This window comes from Phocoena phocoena, chromosome 10 (genome assembly GCF_963924675.1).
Source record: "Phocoena phocoena chromosome 10, mPhoPho1.1, whole genome shotgun sequence".
NCBI classification, from domain to species: domain Eukaryota; kingdom Metazoa; phylum Chordata; class Mammalia; order Artiodactyla; family Phocoenidae; genus Phocoena; species Phocoena phocoena.
The window spans coordinates 94,232,543-94,247,727 of record NC_089228.1 but is presented as its reverse complement, the minus strand read 5'-3'; positions in this window follow the sequence as shown (position 1 = coordinate 94,247,727).

Here is a 15,185-nt window from a genome sequence, read left to right as displayed (position 1 = left end):
CTTATATTTCAGACAATGTCTCGGCACCAGCAGAAACAGAGGTATGAGAGGAGAGAACTAAAGCATAAAAGCCACTGAGTATCACCTGAGCATCAAGACTGAGGCCAGCAAACAACAGAAAGATGGCTGTTAGGAGCAGCGTTCTGGTTAAATTTAAGGTTAGACCTAAGGACAAGCCCATCAGGCCAAGAGCAAGATTCAAGATAGAGGCTAGAGCAGGGATAGGCATTACTCAGGGCCTGTGGAAACAAACAAACAAACAACAGCAAAACATAGTCCACATCAGGTAGCTCCAGATAGAAATTTTTAATATAGGGATCTTGCCACAAAGGTGTTGGACGAGCTAAAAAGAAAAAAGGGATGGTGAGGCAACCCAGAGATTAGCAACGGCAGGAAGCCACTACCCTTTCTAGGGCTAAGGAAATAATGAGAGGAGGTGATGTCACCAGTGCTCAGGGCTGGGGAGGTCCAGCATGAGAGACTGTCCTGTAAGAGCCACAACTGCAGATAAGACCCAACTACCCCCAAATACACCATCCCAAGCAGAAAACAAGAGGGAGAAATCCCTTGGCTTCTCCTTTTCTCTTATCTTCCAATGACTCTTATTGGCCAAATTGAGCTGTAAGACACTTGGCAAGAGAGTCTGGGGATGTAGTTTATATGGGTCAGCCCCATGCAGTACAAAACAGAGCAGGAGAAAATGAGAAAGGGATCTGAGAGCAAACAGACAACTAAGCAACCCAGATGGTCTTGGAGCTAGCTTCAGAGATGATTTTTCCAGAATACGCTCTCTCTTCGTCTGTGACTTTGAAGTTCCCAACCCTAGATGTTGCCGGCACACCTTGCTGTGAAGTGTTGATGCTCTGGAGTAACTAAGAAGAAAGCTGCTGACAAATGGTCTGATAAAATGATGTTTTGATGTAAAGACCCTGATACATAACACTCAGTTGTATAAGTTCCAGAATCCTTCCCTAGATGCTTTCTGACATGTGCTGTACTTGTTTATAACTGGAGCTTTCCCAGTGCAGTGCACGCCAGAAGAGAACACAAGGTGCATTTTTCCAAAAGGACATTGAGCTCATTGTCTTAAACAATATTACATCCCCATGTAAACTACTGATTTAACATTACCAGTAAACCCATATTCCAGTGATAGGCTGATCCTTCCAACAAAATCATAAAATCCATCAGTGTGTTTTCCTGCTAATGAGAATTAGGAAGATAAAAGCTTTCCTTTTTTCTTTTTCTTGTATTTCAAAATGACATTCATTGATTTACAGCTGGCATTTGTGAAATCTACAGTAAAATGACATCACATGCATAGTTAACTTGTACATCTTCAACTATATCCATTCAGGGGGAAAAAGTAGTGTGAGAAGTGGGGGGGGCACACAGGGCAGCGGTAAGGAGAGAGAGGCGGAGAGGGGAAGTTTTCCAATAACATGAGCAATTCTACCTACCTTCTTCTCAGTGAGCAAATGCCCTGGAGAACACGGGAGAGGAGCGATGTGAATCTACGCTGCCCTAAGTCAGTCTTTGTTCCTGCTTATCTCTCAGAGCCTCTTGCTAACGTTTAAGGATTTGGCACTGAAAAATTAAATGTTGCGTACATAGTCTTTAACCGTATACGAATTTTGTATATACTATACATACCAATGCTATAAACTACGTATACTGCATGAAAATGGGCAAATTATGGGTGAATTTTTAAAAATATAATAGCTTCTCACCCTCCATACTGACTTCAGAACCCAACCCTCCCATATGGTGTGATTCCAGTCCATATACACTGGGATTGAAAATTCATTTGAGAGGTTGGCAATGGTGCAGGAACAGGGAAAAGGAGTTTTACAGTCTACAAAACAAGAGTACTAGCCTTAGCTTCAAAAGGAGAGGAGGGAGAAGCACTGCTGAAAATGAGAAGAGCTTCAGGATTTATCCTCATAGGGTGTCCCCAGGATGTACAGTTACTGCTTTGAGTTTCCTCATATGACTAAACCAGTTACTTCCTTCTCTCTGCCTCAGCTACCTGTCTCAGGAAGTGGGGCAGAATATCCGCTTCTTGCTTATTGTCACGAAAGAATATATAGTGATTAGTGACTAGACCCAACTACTAGGTAATCCGTCCACCAATGCTGAAGTGCTTGGCACTCCGGAGAATCTAAGAAGACAGCCAAATTTTCACTGGAATAACCCATCCTGGTTCTGTTCACCCCAAAGAGGGCTGAACTTTGAGGTGCAGGGACAATTATGACAGCGTGAATGTCACTTTGCCTGAGACACATCACAGTGATACTCTTACTTAATCCAGTGCATCAGGAGAAGGTTTCTCCCAACGTTAATCCAAGTCTAAAAGCCTTCACTTGAACGGCTTCAGCTTCCTCATCTCAACTGAGTAATATCCAAAATACATACACAAACAACCAACCAAACTGGAAAAACCTTATGAGCTCCTGCAGTCTGAAAAGCTGCCATTAGTAATAAGCCCTCCTGCACTCACCCTGCCCTGAACTCTGGGCCCCCTGCTGCGTTCCACAGTACAGCTCTCTCTAACATGCCAGGTTAGTGCTGAGAAGGGACTTAAACCACAAAGGACCAAAAAGCAAATATTTTTGCCCAAAGCTAATGTAGCAAATTACATGCAAGATCTAAACTCCAAGAACCTTTTAAATGGTGCAAGTCTACACAAACACATAGCATCCAGTTTGCCAAGACTTAAAAGCTAAATTAAATCTAAGTCAAGTCCCGCTGGGGAATTTATAGAACCAGTGAAAAGACCAGGGTTCTGGTCTTGGCAGGACCGCTGGCTTACATCGTCCCCCAGGTTGCTAATTTCTCTCACTGGGCTTCTGTTTGCCTGCCTACGAAGCCAACATTCTGCTCTGAGAGCACAGGAACGAACAGTAATGTGAGTAGGTAGGCAGGGCACTCAGAGCTCCACGCTAGAAAGACGTCTACGCATGCTCAGAAATTCATCCACACACTCTGTTGCCCTAACTGGGCTGCCGTGGATGACTGTGTAATCTGCGAAGTGCTAGAGGGCACGGTAGGAGCTAAAGTTAGGCCTTTTTTCCACCTTGAGCAGGGCTTCCTCCAACTGGAGGAAAGGGTCTCATCTTCACACATGGTGCTCTCTGCCTCCAGGCCCAGTCAAAGGTGTTGACTTCTTAAAATTCCCTTAAAGATACCCAATAGATAGTGGCCCAAGCCCTAACCAGGAATGGAGCAACTATCAAAGTTGACGTCATTTTGCAGAAAGCCAGATGAAGGAATCATCTACAAATAAAGCTGCTCTGGTGGAGTCACATTCACCATGAGCGTTTGTGGTCAGAAGGCCGGAAACAAGCAGAGACGTTGGACTGAGAGCCCCCTTTGCACCAAGGCTACATTACCGAGCATTTGGCCGGATTCTCCATGTCCCGCTCCTTCACCTGCAGCTGCCACCCCAAGGAGCAACGCAGGTGAAACTGAGGAAGCTCGTGTAGAGAAAACAAGTGCAGTAGGAAAGCTGGCCATGGCGGCGTGGCATAAGAAAGCCTGGAAGCTAACTGGCTGTGTCTGGCTTTGTTTTGCTCACACACTCAGTTGGACACCAGGCAACAGCAGTGGTTATTTTTTGAGCACTTGGGGGAAAATGTATTTTTTTACGTCAGTGTGCGCCATCAGTTCTGCATCATTTTCATTCCTGACTCTCTTTATGTGTAGATCTCAAACTGTATTTCAATGAGGCATTTTCATCCTTGTGTATTAGTAGGGAAATGAGTTACTGTCAAGGATGATTCACATATTTCCAAGGATCCTGTGGCTACAAATGTGACCCTGCAAAACCAGGAGAGTAGACTATCCTCCAGTGCCCGGGCAAGAGCGCCAGTGCCGAGAGCGACAAGCAGCTGGTCACCAACAGAAGGCCCAGTGGCCTAACCTAGATTCAAGTGCAGAAGTCTAGCAACGAGGAAAATCTCACACACACTACATGCTAGCCAGACACAAACAGTCATCCAGGCCAACATGCAGATCTATCAACAAACTTTTATTTTATTTTATTTTTTTAATTCTCATGGATTCTGAATGTTTCTGGGCTGGGGAGAATGAGGAGGAAACGTAAGAGACAAAAGAAGGATATTCCTCACTCCCTGACATAAGCCACTCTCAGGAAATTACCATTCACGGTTATACCTCTGACAGTGAGTCTTTTTTGTTATCTCTATTCTTTCCTGTAGTTCCCTAATTTTCTACCACAAATGAGCAGTTTCTAATAAGCAAGAAGTGGGGAAAGTACCCTTCATTATCTAAATTTATTTGATTCCTAAGTTCTGACAGTGAATATCTGGACACTGATTTTGGAGAGGAAGAAATCTATTTGGTTCTGAGTTTCAGAAAACAAGAATTGAGATTTCAGAGAGGGATGCATTTATCTGAATCAACTTGCTTCCTAAGTTCTGAGAGGGAAAATTTGGATGGCCACAGGTCAAATAGCAACAGACACCTACACTGAACTTTGAATAAATAACCCTTTCCCACCCCTTTCCACACATGAGCACCAAAAGTCCACCCCGATGGGCAATTGTGCAATGTCTATCTCTGGAAAAGTTTTATCCCACAGTACTTTCTTATAACAAAATTTCATGCATATTTTGGTTGCTTTTTAAGGTAAGGACGTTTCTGAGGTGAGTCATAGAAACAAAGAAATCGGAGACAACACAAGTAAGGTAGGTTTCTCTGTCAAATTCACACAACGGAAATACCTGAGTAAGGATTATGGTTTAATTAAAGTAAATATGTGTTCTCTTAACTACTATGTCAATGATCTGAGATCCACAGGCAAAATGTGTTAGGCAAATATGAAGCATGATTTCTTGGCCTCAGCCCACAGAGTCTTCACTTGTGACTTAGACAAATTAAATAAGAGAAAATCCTGGCCAAACCCATGACTATTGCAGACTTTCTATGCCAAGGAAGTAGAACTCATCAAGACACTTGGAGTTAGGAACTAGGACTTCGCCCCACACACAGTACCAAAAAGGAGAGCTCACAGGTGTCGAATGAACACGGTATTGCTAATGTCCCTCAAGAAAAGATGCAACCAGAGAACCAAAATGTTTTATACAAAAAGTGGCAGGAAATCAGACCCCTTGAAGGATTTTTTCCCTTTCTTTAATACCTTCCAAATATATTTGAACTTTGTTCCCTGCTTGGACTCATTTAACTTCTGCTGATCTACTTCACGGATGTGAGTTACACTTGGAAACACAACTCAGGCTGTGGTTGTGACTCACGTGGGTTGTGACCCACGCACTGGGCTCATGAGCACCTCCAATGATTCCCACAGCACCGACGTCATTCACTCTCCGTGCTGCCCACCTCCCTGCCGGCAAAGGGCCACATTACTCAGCACACAGTGACCCCTGACTCGGTCACTGTGGGAGGAGACTATCATCCGAGCCTGTGTGAGTCTAGGAGAGAAAGATCCCGAATGGCTTATGAAGACTGCTGGGACTTGCCAATAGCTCCACTCACAGGTTCTCTCTTCTTCCCTTCTTGTGCTTAAAAGTGGCATAATTTGTCACTTGTCAAACAATACTGGCTTACTTCCAGTTACCTGGACTCAGCACTCCATATTCCAAATCACAAGTCTAAGTAGATGTGTTTCCTAAGTGAGTGAGGAGTGAGAAAGGACAGATGCAGGAGTAACTGCCAGGGCTGACCAACACCTCGTACTGACACACACAAACTTCTCTGAAATTCTAATTTTAAAATAAAAACAGTCCCCACTTGTTGGAACCTAATGTTTAGCTTCATAACAGCCCCAAGGAAATGTACTGTCATTCCCATTTTACAGATGAGAAAATCATGAGTGGCAAGTTGGGTAAGTTGCCCAAGATCTCACAATTAGGCAATGATGGAGCTAAGTTGAATCTCTGCTCTTCCAATCTCTAAAATTTAACAGAAATAATTCAGCTAAGTATGTTTAATAAAATAAGTTTGGATAGAAAAAAAATCTATAGAAATTTGGAGAATGGTTTGGTCCAAGATCTTCTAAGTCAGTTACCTTATCGTCATGTTATTCATGCTACTGTTGACAACCTAATTCAACCTAACTTCCTTTATGTAGAGAAATATCAAAGAAAACATTCAGCACTCTGCTTTCTTCTTAAATAACCTCCTTCCAGCTTCCCTTATTCTTCTTCCTCTCAGCTCATTGCCATGTTGGCCAACAAGGTCTCCCCAGGACCTCATCCGCACAAGGCTGCCTCCCCTCCTGACCTCCTAACCCAGAAGGCTCTCCTCCCATCCCTCAGAATCCACCCACCCAAGTCCGGGCAACCTTGTGCTTAGCTATACAAATGCTGCCTTCATCAGCAACTGACACTTCATCCTCTGAGACCCTCCCTTCAGGTCGGCCCTACCAACTCCCAATCTTTACCTCTTGAATCACAAAACACACCTGGAGAAGGGCCCACAACCCCCAGACCTGGCCCACCACCGGCTCAGAACGGGCTCAATACAGCTTGGCCCTGGCACATGCTTAGTAATCCTGGTATTTGCCCCTCACCCACCCCCTGGCTCCTTTTCCCAATGTAACTATTACAGACCTTCTCATCTTAATACCCACATCCTGGCCAAATACCCATCTCCTTTTTCACCAAGAGTTAGACAACTTTGAGAGTCAGCTTTGCCTTTGAGTTCCCCTTCACCTACCATAATTCTTTTCTTCTGCCTGTTCCCCTCCCTCTTCCCTTTCCTAAGGCCTATTGCCCTTCAACACTCCTCTATCAACCTTCCCCTGAAGTCCTGAAGCACATCTTGTTTGTACCTCTTATTTGACTTTTAAGGTACAGTTGCCAAGTATTTCTTATCTTTTTTGCCTTTGAATCATCTTTTAATACTTTAAATTGCACAAAACAACAGTCTGACTTATCTTTTTTTGTACACATATCCTGTCTACCCCACCGGATTGGGTGCCTTCCAATGTTCTGTCCTTTCCCATCTGCTCACCTCCCTCTCTAATGACTCCCTTGGAGAGAGCTCATCCACTTGTGAAACACCACGTGTGCTACACATGTTTGCGCCACCAAGCCCCTGCTCGGACTGCCCCGGCCTGAGGGTCCTTTCCTCCTCTCCTCTTCACTCTAAACCCACACTCTTTTCTCAAGGCCACTTCACATTCCAGTGAAGCCTTCTCCAGCAAACATGGGTCCACAATTATCTGTTCTTTCTCTGAGTTCCTATAGCATTCCCGACTATACACATTTTAATGCTTATGTGTATTCTTGTTTTATTGTGTCTATGAGTGTGTAGCTTCTATTTCCCTAAATAGATTGGGAGCTTCCTGAGAACAGTAACCAAGCCTTTGATTTGAGATTTCCCCATAGAGTACCCAGCACAGTGCTACGTACTCTGAGAGTACTTATCAATTACCTCCTACCTACATACATCCTCCATTTCAAAGTTAAAATGTAGCTCAGATTTCTTGTTTCAAATATGGCACAGTAAAATAAGACTGTAGTAGCTCTAAATTGAGCAAAATCTGAACCAAAACTGAGCAAAATCTAAGCCCTTGGAGTGAGGGGCTTTATGTGCTGAAGGCTCTCCTTTCACAGGACACCAAGTTCAGTGACACTGCAGACAGCACCCAACTTCACAGGGTTATCTTGTTTACTTATTTGAGCCCAGAAATACAACACCTTGAAAGAGTCGGTCTGAATCAAGAATTCAGCCCTCATTTGCCCAAGTGGAAAGTTGCATGTAGCCAAGCAAAGCTGACATGATGAAAGCCAGTGTGTTCAACTTCCTTTCAAATCAGCAACCATAATCGCCACTAGCAGTTAACATGGCACCAATCACACCTGTGTTCTGGGGCCAAGAACAGTGGCCAGCTCACTACCTTCTGAGACCCGGGTGGCTGAAATCCAAGGCAAACAAGACTGAACAGATGAATCGCAGCAGTGAGAATTGTGATGTGCCTCTGCAGCCCAGGGAGCTTCCCCACTCCAGCAGGGCAGGGTGTAACGTGTAACAGGCTGGATTTAAGGTCGATTCAACCATCAACCCTGGAAAGTTGGGTCTCCACTTACCACTAATGTGAAGAAATTCTCTTGCCTCTTCCTGGTCTGAAACTGTTGTTAATCCTCCTGGATTGAGGAGCTAGGCTTCATCACAGAAGTGAAGTGTGGCAATCCCCTCAGTAGACCACCTTGCAGAGACAGTCTATACACAGATGACAACAAGCCAACAACCAACATTCCCAGGCTCTTTTGTTACAAATTGAGGTCCACAGCAGCTGGTAACCATTTAGAATGTTCCATAAAATTCTCAGGATAGTATTCTAGGAAGGCAGCCCCTCAACGTCCATCAGTCCAAAACCCAATCAGAGTGGAGAGCAAGAGGAAAGTTGAGATACCACAGACTCAGCAGCTTCTAAATTTTCTTAGTTTTTTTTTTTTCCAGGTCTAGCAATAGCAATTGGGAGAAAAGAAAGAAAAAATATAGCTCACTGTTCAAAAGTACACCCAAGCCCATGAACAATAGGGATGCAGACACTGCCAATTCTGCTGCCCCTCGCAGAGCAGTGGAGAAAGCACCCGTATTCATTTTCCTATGATGCCAGCACCCTCTATAGGATCCTCCCTGAGGCCTGAGGACAGAGTCACCTGGGCCTGGGGCACCTCTCAGTCTTACTCCTGAGAGTCTAGAACTTCAATTCATTCATTCACTCAACCAACATTTATCAAGCATTTACTATGTGTAAGGCAAGTGCTCTGAAGCCCGGGATATGCAATCACTAAAGTAGGAAAACTCTGTGCCCTCCTGGATCCTATATTCTAGTCAGGAGGAGATAGGCAATTGACAAACAAATACATAAACTATCAGCTGGTGATAGATGCTATGGGGAAAACAAGGCAGAGTAAGAAGGATAGGGAGACCCCAGGGGTAGGGGAATATGGCCTATGTCGGGGAGTCAGGGGAGGTCTCACTGAAGAAGTGACATTTCACAGAGACCCTGGGTGGGTGAGGGCGGGAGGGGGGGTGTGGCAATGAAGGAGAAGCCACGCAGAATCGCAGGGAGAGTTTTTCAGGCAAAGCAATCCTGAGGCTGGAGAAGAGTTGGTGCGTTTGCAGAAGAGCACAGGCCAGAGGGGCTAGAGGAGAATGAGCGGCCAGTGAAAGGAACAGATACAAATCAGCGGGGCGGCAGCCAGCCCACCTATGACCTCAGCAGCCGCGTTCAGGACTTGGGCCTCGACTCAGCATATCAGTCAGGGCCCAGTTGGGAGACAGAAGCCATACCAGTTATTTTAGCAACTATTAATTGGAAAGAAAGTCAATAACCAGGTAACTGAAAGGGTGAAAGACAGCAACTGCGGAAGCCGTCCCCACTCCTAGGGCTGGGCGAACAAAGGGTGAATTATTCAAACTTGGAAGCTCAGAAGAGGGTCCCGTGGGGCTGGAGTCCACACCCCTGCAGACGGGTAAAATGGCAACTGGCCCTGATGTCCCTGAGCAAGCACAGTCAGATTGAGACAGTTGAGTGTGAGACAAGTTGCAAAGTGGATTTAACCACTGCTACAGGAAGGAGCGGCCTCTGCCAGTGTGAAGCGGCAGGGCTGGAGTACCACTCGCAGGAGATGGGAGCTGACGGGAAACCCACAGAAAACAAAACAGGAGGGAGCAAGTCCCTTCTCCCTTCTCCAGGGCGCGGTCTCCCTCGAGCACCTCCTACTGGCCCAGCCCCACAGGCAGCCAGCTGGCCAAGGAGAAAGGTGGGTTCCAGAGGCCCACCCTCAGCAACATAAAAGCAAGTGTGGAAGGCTGGGTTTGAAGCTGAGGGGCAATAACTTCATAACTGACACCCCTGAATGGGGCAGGAAGGTAGCAAAGGATTTTGAGCAAAGGGGTGGCAGAAGCTGACTCATTCTGACGGTGGTGTTGAGGACAGACAGTGCGAGGGCAACGACAGTGGCGGTGGGAAGAGGCGGTTGGATTCTGGAGAGTGTTAGTCCCGTTGGATTTGCCGATGACGTGCATGTGGGCTGTGAGAGAAGGAGGGTAGTCAAGGGTGACGCCCGCATTTGGCCTGAGTCACTGAATGGAGACACACCTACGGAGAGAGGGGAGACTAAGCAGGAGGACGCTTAGGAAAAGGGAGGGCGATCCGGAGCTCTGCCTGCGGCAGGTGCCTGTTAGAAATCCAAGTGACGGCATTGGGAGGCAACGGGATAACCAGGCCTGGAGTTCAGGGGAGGCTCTAGGTTAGAGGTGTAAAAGTGAGAGCCACCCACCGTACAGATGGATTTTAAAACCGTGTGGCTGGATGAGATCACCAGCAATGTGTCAGCACGGCTCGGAAGGCACAGTGGCTAGAAACAGGATCTGGAATCAGGATGACATGGATCTGACTACACCTCTACCACCGTGCATAGCCCTGGGCAGCTCTCCACTCTAAGCCTTGATTCCCTCATCTGTAACATGGGGGTGATAATCACACTGACTGCATTGGGCCTGTGTGAGGATCCAACACAGCAAGGTGAGGGAAGCCCCTGTACCAGCACCTGACAAGCATTCTAAGCTGGAGGATGAGGCAGCAGTCGACTTTGTCCTCCTCAGTGAGAAAACTAAGGACAAAGGTCCGGAGGGGACTTGAGTGCCTCCTGATGTACGTGGGCATGAAGGCGGAGGAACAGCTCCTCTTACTTGTGAATAACTGGCCGGGGACAGCCATCAAATATGCACAAAAAGGAAAGACAGCTTCACAAAAGTATGCTTAAAAAAAAAAAAAATAGCAATCCTTTAAAATGCCAAAACTGAGTTTGCAGGGCAAGAGCAACACAGAAACAGAATTCCTGCTGCAGGATGAACTATTGGGACATCAGTGTGTGCCCGTCGTGAGCCAGGCTGAGCTCTGCATCACGACACTCGGCCCCCACACAAGAGTCACCGCTCACTCCAGATCTGCCTGGGAACGGAGCCCCGGTCTCCCACTAACTGCTCACCTCTCATTAGGCATTCACACACGAGGCAGGCGTTTCTTTCCAAGCACTCCACTGCAGGGTTATGTACGGTTCTACTGTATTCCTGGCCCCAAAACTGAGACCAGCTGCTTACACAGGGCACTCCTTTCCTAGGGGGTAGGTCAATTCAGGAAACCAGAGAGCAGATCACAAAGCTCAGAAAATCCAGCAGTGGAGTGACAGAGGCTGTCTGTCCTCAGGGGCTGCTTTCCTCAAGCGCAGTGAGCACCCTGCCTGCTGGACCCCCGATGTGAAATCATAGCTGCCCCCACTCTACCCCCAGCCCCCGGTGTGGTGGACCTTTTAACAAATCTCTCCACCGTCACCTCGTTTGGTATCAAAGCTCTTTACATTGTTCTGCTTATAGCAGCCTTTCCCACCCAAGTTCCCAACACTTTCACAATGTAAGAAACTCAACTGTCCAGGGATTATATTCCAAACAGCTGTTCCTGGATGCTAGGACAGATCCATCTGGAACAGTGATTCTCAACCCAAGCTGCAACTGGAGTCTCCAGGGGAGACATCAAAGTGCTGATGCCTAGGCTCCACCCAGACCAATTGTTATGGGACGCACTGTGTCCCCCCCAAATTCGTATGTTGAAGTCCTAGCCCCAGTACCTCAGAATGTGACCCTATTTGAGATAGGGTCTTTAAAAGGTGACTAAGGTAAAACGAGGTCATTAGGATGGGCCCTAATCCAGTATGACTGGTGTCCTCATAAGGAGAGGAGATTAGGGCACAGACATGGACAGAGGGAAGACCACATGAAGACACAGGGAGAAGATGGCTGTTTGCAAGCCCAGGAGAGAGGCCTCAGGAGAAACTAAGGCTGCCAACACCTTGATCTCAGACTTCTAGCCTCCAGAACTGTGAGTCAATAAACCTCTGTTGTTTAAACCTCCCAGTCTGAGGAACTTTGCTATGGCAGCCCCAGGAAACTGATATACCAATTGAGTCAGAATCTCTGGGAATGGGTCCCAGGCATCAGTATGTATTAAAGTTCTTCAAGTGTTTTGACCATGCAGCTGCATTTTAGAATTTGCTGTTCTAGACTAATCAAGTCCCTCCAGTCTGCTACAACCAATGCTGATGGGTTCACTAAGGATGCATCATAAGTGATACTTGGTATAATTTCCTTCCCTCTCTCCCTTCCATCCCTCCCTCCCTCCCTCCCTCCCTTCCTTCCTTGACAACAGTGAACAGGACAGATCACAGCCCTCACCTCAGCCTCAAGCTCAGCATAAACGAAGTGCCATCTAACATCCTTCCATTAAAATCAGAACCACTGGGTGGCTTCTAAGAAAAACTGTAATAAAGCCGAGGACCTAGAAGAGGGCTCTAACCTGATGAAAGACTCCAAGTGAGAGGAGAGGCTGCTTCAAAGGCAAACAGGGAAAGATGAGGCAGCACCTTCCCTCTTCGGAGAATGCGCCAGTGCAGGCAGAGACAGAGCTGCAGCAACTGGAGACAGACCTGTGCGAACGGCCAGGCCTCACTTTTCTGCCCCTGGCTGGTTCAGAATAAGACACCAGCGGTGACCTGGTCACTGCACCTCTTTAAATAAATAATGATACCAAGAGGGACTGGAGAGGGCGCAAACCTCCTCTCCTGCCCTGTGCCTCTGTGTGCCTGCCTGTAACACAGACCCGGGAAACCTGGACCTCTGAGCACCACGCATGGGAAGGTGAACCGGCAAGAGTTTTAATCATTCTCCTTCTCAACACAGAACCTTAACCTGCGTTTGTTTCCCCAGCACTTGTGTGCCATCCCCTCCCCCCTTTTTTATTCATTCCTGAAAGCTTCTATTATCAGTCACTGCATGGGGTAAATTTTCAAATCAGCAGTCAGAGTTTTTAAGCCGCAGGACTTCTGTTACAGTCAAAGGGAGGCAGGTGACCAACATGGAAGCTGTCTCAAAAATCCACTCACGGTTTATTTCCTTAGTGTTCATTCATTCATTTCCATGGCCTTATCAAGGCTGGGTTTTGATAAAGGCTTCTCCAAGGAAGGGTCTATCTTTCACAGACGGTCCAGGGCAAGAGGGGTGTGGAGACACTGAGGCAAGAGAGAGAAAGGGAGGAGAGTACGTCTGCACGCCATATTTCTTGTGTTGGGTTTGGGTGTCTGGGTCTCGCGCCATTAATTCTAGCTTCCCTTTCCCGAATCACCTAAGCATCCTTCAAGGATGCCTTCCACCCACTGGCAGATCCATCCCTGTACAGGAGGTCCTGACCCACATGCCAGCAGCTCCGGGGCCCCCTTGGCTCTGCCCGTCTGCCACATGGGGGCGCAGTCTTGGCCTCTCCACTCTGGTCTCCTAGTTTTCCCTCTGATCCAGCCATTTGGAACTCGGTGCCTGACCTCATTTTTACACCCAGACCCTGCCTTTTACATGACATCTAGAGGTTAAGGAAACCTCCCTATAACCTCTAGGCCACCCAATTCTAGGCCACTGAATGTCCAAAACCTTCCCTGCAATTTCAGCCAATTTGGGGGACAGCCTCTCTGCTTCTGGTCCCCATACCTGCACATCCTGTTTCTGGGCTGCATCCTACTGACCCCCTGTATTCAATCCCACTGCTACAAAACAATCACTAAGTACCGAAGAGAGGGGCGCAGAGGGAAGACCTACATCAGGCACAAATGAAGACTCCATACTATGTTCTCAGATTCCTCCTGGCAACCCCACAGTCTGGGGCAGGTGGCAGGATTGCGGGGTGACCCTCTTTCCTCTGCCCCTCTCTGGCCCAGCAGCCAGCTTGCTCCAGGATTTCCCCCAGAAACTTGAATCTTCTTCCCTCCATTATGTAGAGCAGCTCAGGAAAAACCTGCAGACATGAGTGCAAGTGGGCGCAGGCTTTCTTCAAGGCACGGCTCGCCTGGGGAAACGCCTTATTCAGAGGCCGCCTCCACCTAACAGGGTCCTGCCTCCACCTCCACCTGATGGGAGAAGCAGCAGCTGCGTCAAACCAGAGCCGCCCGGGGGCCGGGAAGCTGTGCCGAGAGGGAGACGACGCTGTGCGGTGAGCAACCTGGGCCCATCGGGTCTCGCAGGAAGCTGGGTTGCAGGGCTCAGCCACAGCCGCGGCGGCGGCAGCTGAAGCAGCTTGGGGGAGCGGCAAGGAAGCCGATGAGGCTGGAGGAAGCGAAAGTCATGAGGTGTGGAACGGGACACAGGAAAGGCTGCGGTAGGGAGCGGAGGCCAAAGCAGGCAAGGGGCGAGATGGCCCCAGGAGACCGGGCGAGGTGCTTTGGAATGAAAGAGGCACCCTTTTCCCTGCCGCTGCCTCCGCGTCCTCTGCTTGCTTCCTTCCCCGTGTGTGCAGGACTTCTCTGCTCCTTATGACCTAAAACCGTGGGTCCAGGGCCTCTGCTCTGCACAAGCTCTGCTCGCCTGTATCAGAGCGCTCACTCCCCAGCTGCCCATCCCCACCCCACCCTGCGGCGCAGGGTCTGCTTCCCACTCAGACATACAACCCCATGTTCACAGCCTCGAGGACAGAGCCGCCTCTCAGAGTCTGCTTTCCTTCCATCCAGCCCATTACACTACGCCTATGATGTGAGCCTAATTTCCTACCATTCCTCACAGGTCATGAGGCAAAAATAAAGACTGTATAAAAATATATGCCCAAATACTGGACTTATATACGCTACCAAATGTAAAATAGCTAGTAGGAAACAGCTACATAGCACAGGGAGATCAGCTCGGTGCTCTGTGTCCACCTAGAGGGGTGGGATAGGGAGGGTGGGAGGGAGATGCAAGAGGGAGGAGATATGGGGATATATGTATATGTATAACTGATTCACTTTGTTATAAAGCAGAAACTAACACACCATTGTAAAGCAATTATACTCCAAAAAAGAGGTTAAAAAAAAAATATATATATATATGCTCAAACACAAGACCTTCAACTTTCCTCCTGCAGGTTGACAAACAGCAAGGCACAGTTTAAACTAGAATATCAACTGGTTCCCACGGAAAGAAAGCTGAAAAAGACCTTGTTGTAAAAACAAAAGCTGTGATTCCTTCCCCCATGCACTTGGGCAGCCATCCCGTCACTGCAGCCACAAACTGGAGAGCTGGGGGACTATCTGGGTCTCCTGTGTTCAGAAGAACTGTAGAATGGGCAACTTTGCAAGTCCTCATGTCCAGTACAAAAGCAAGGAGCTTTCTAG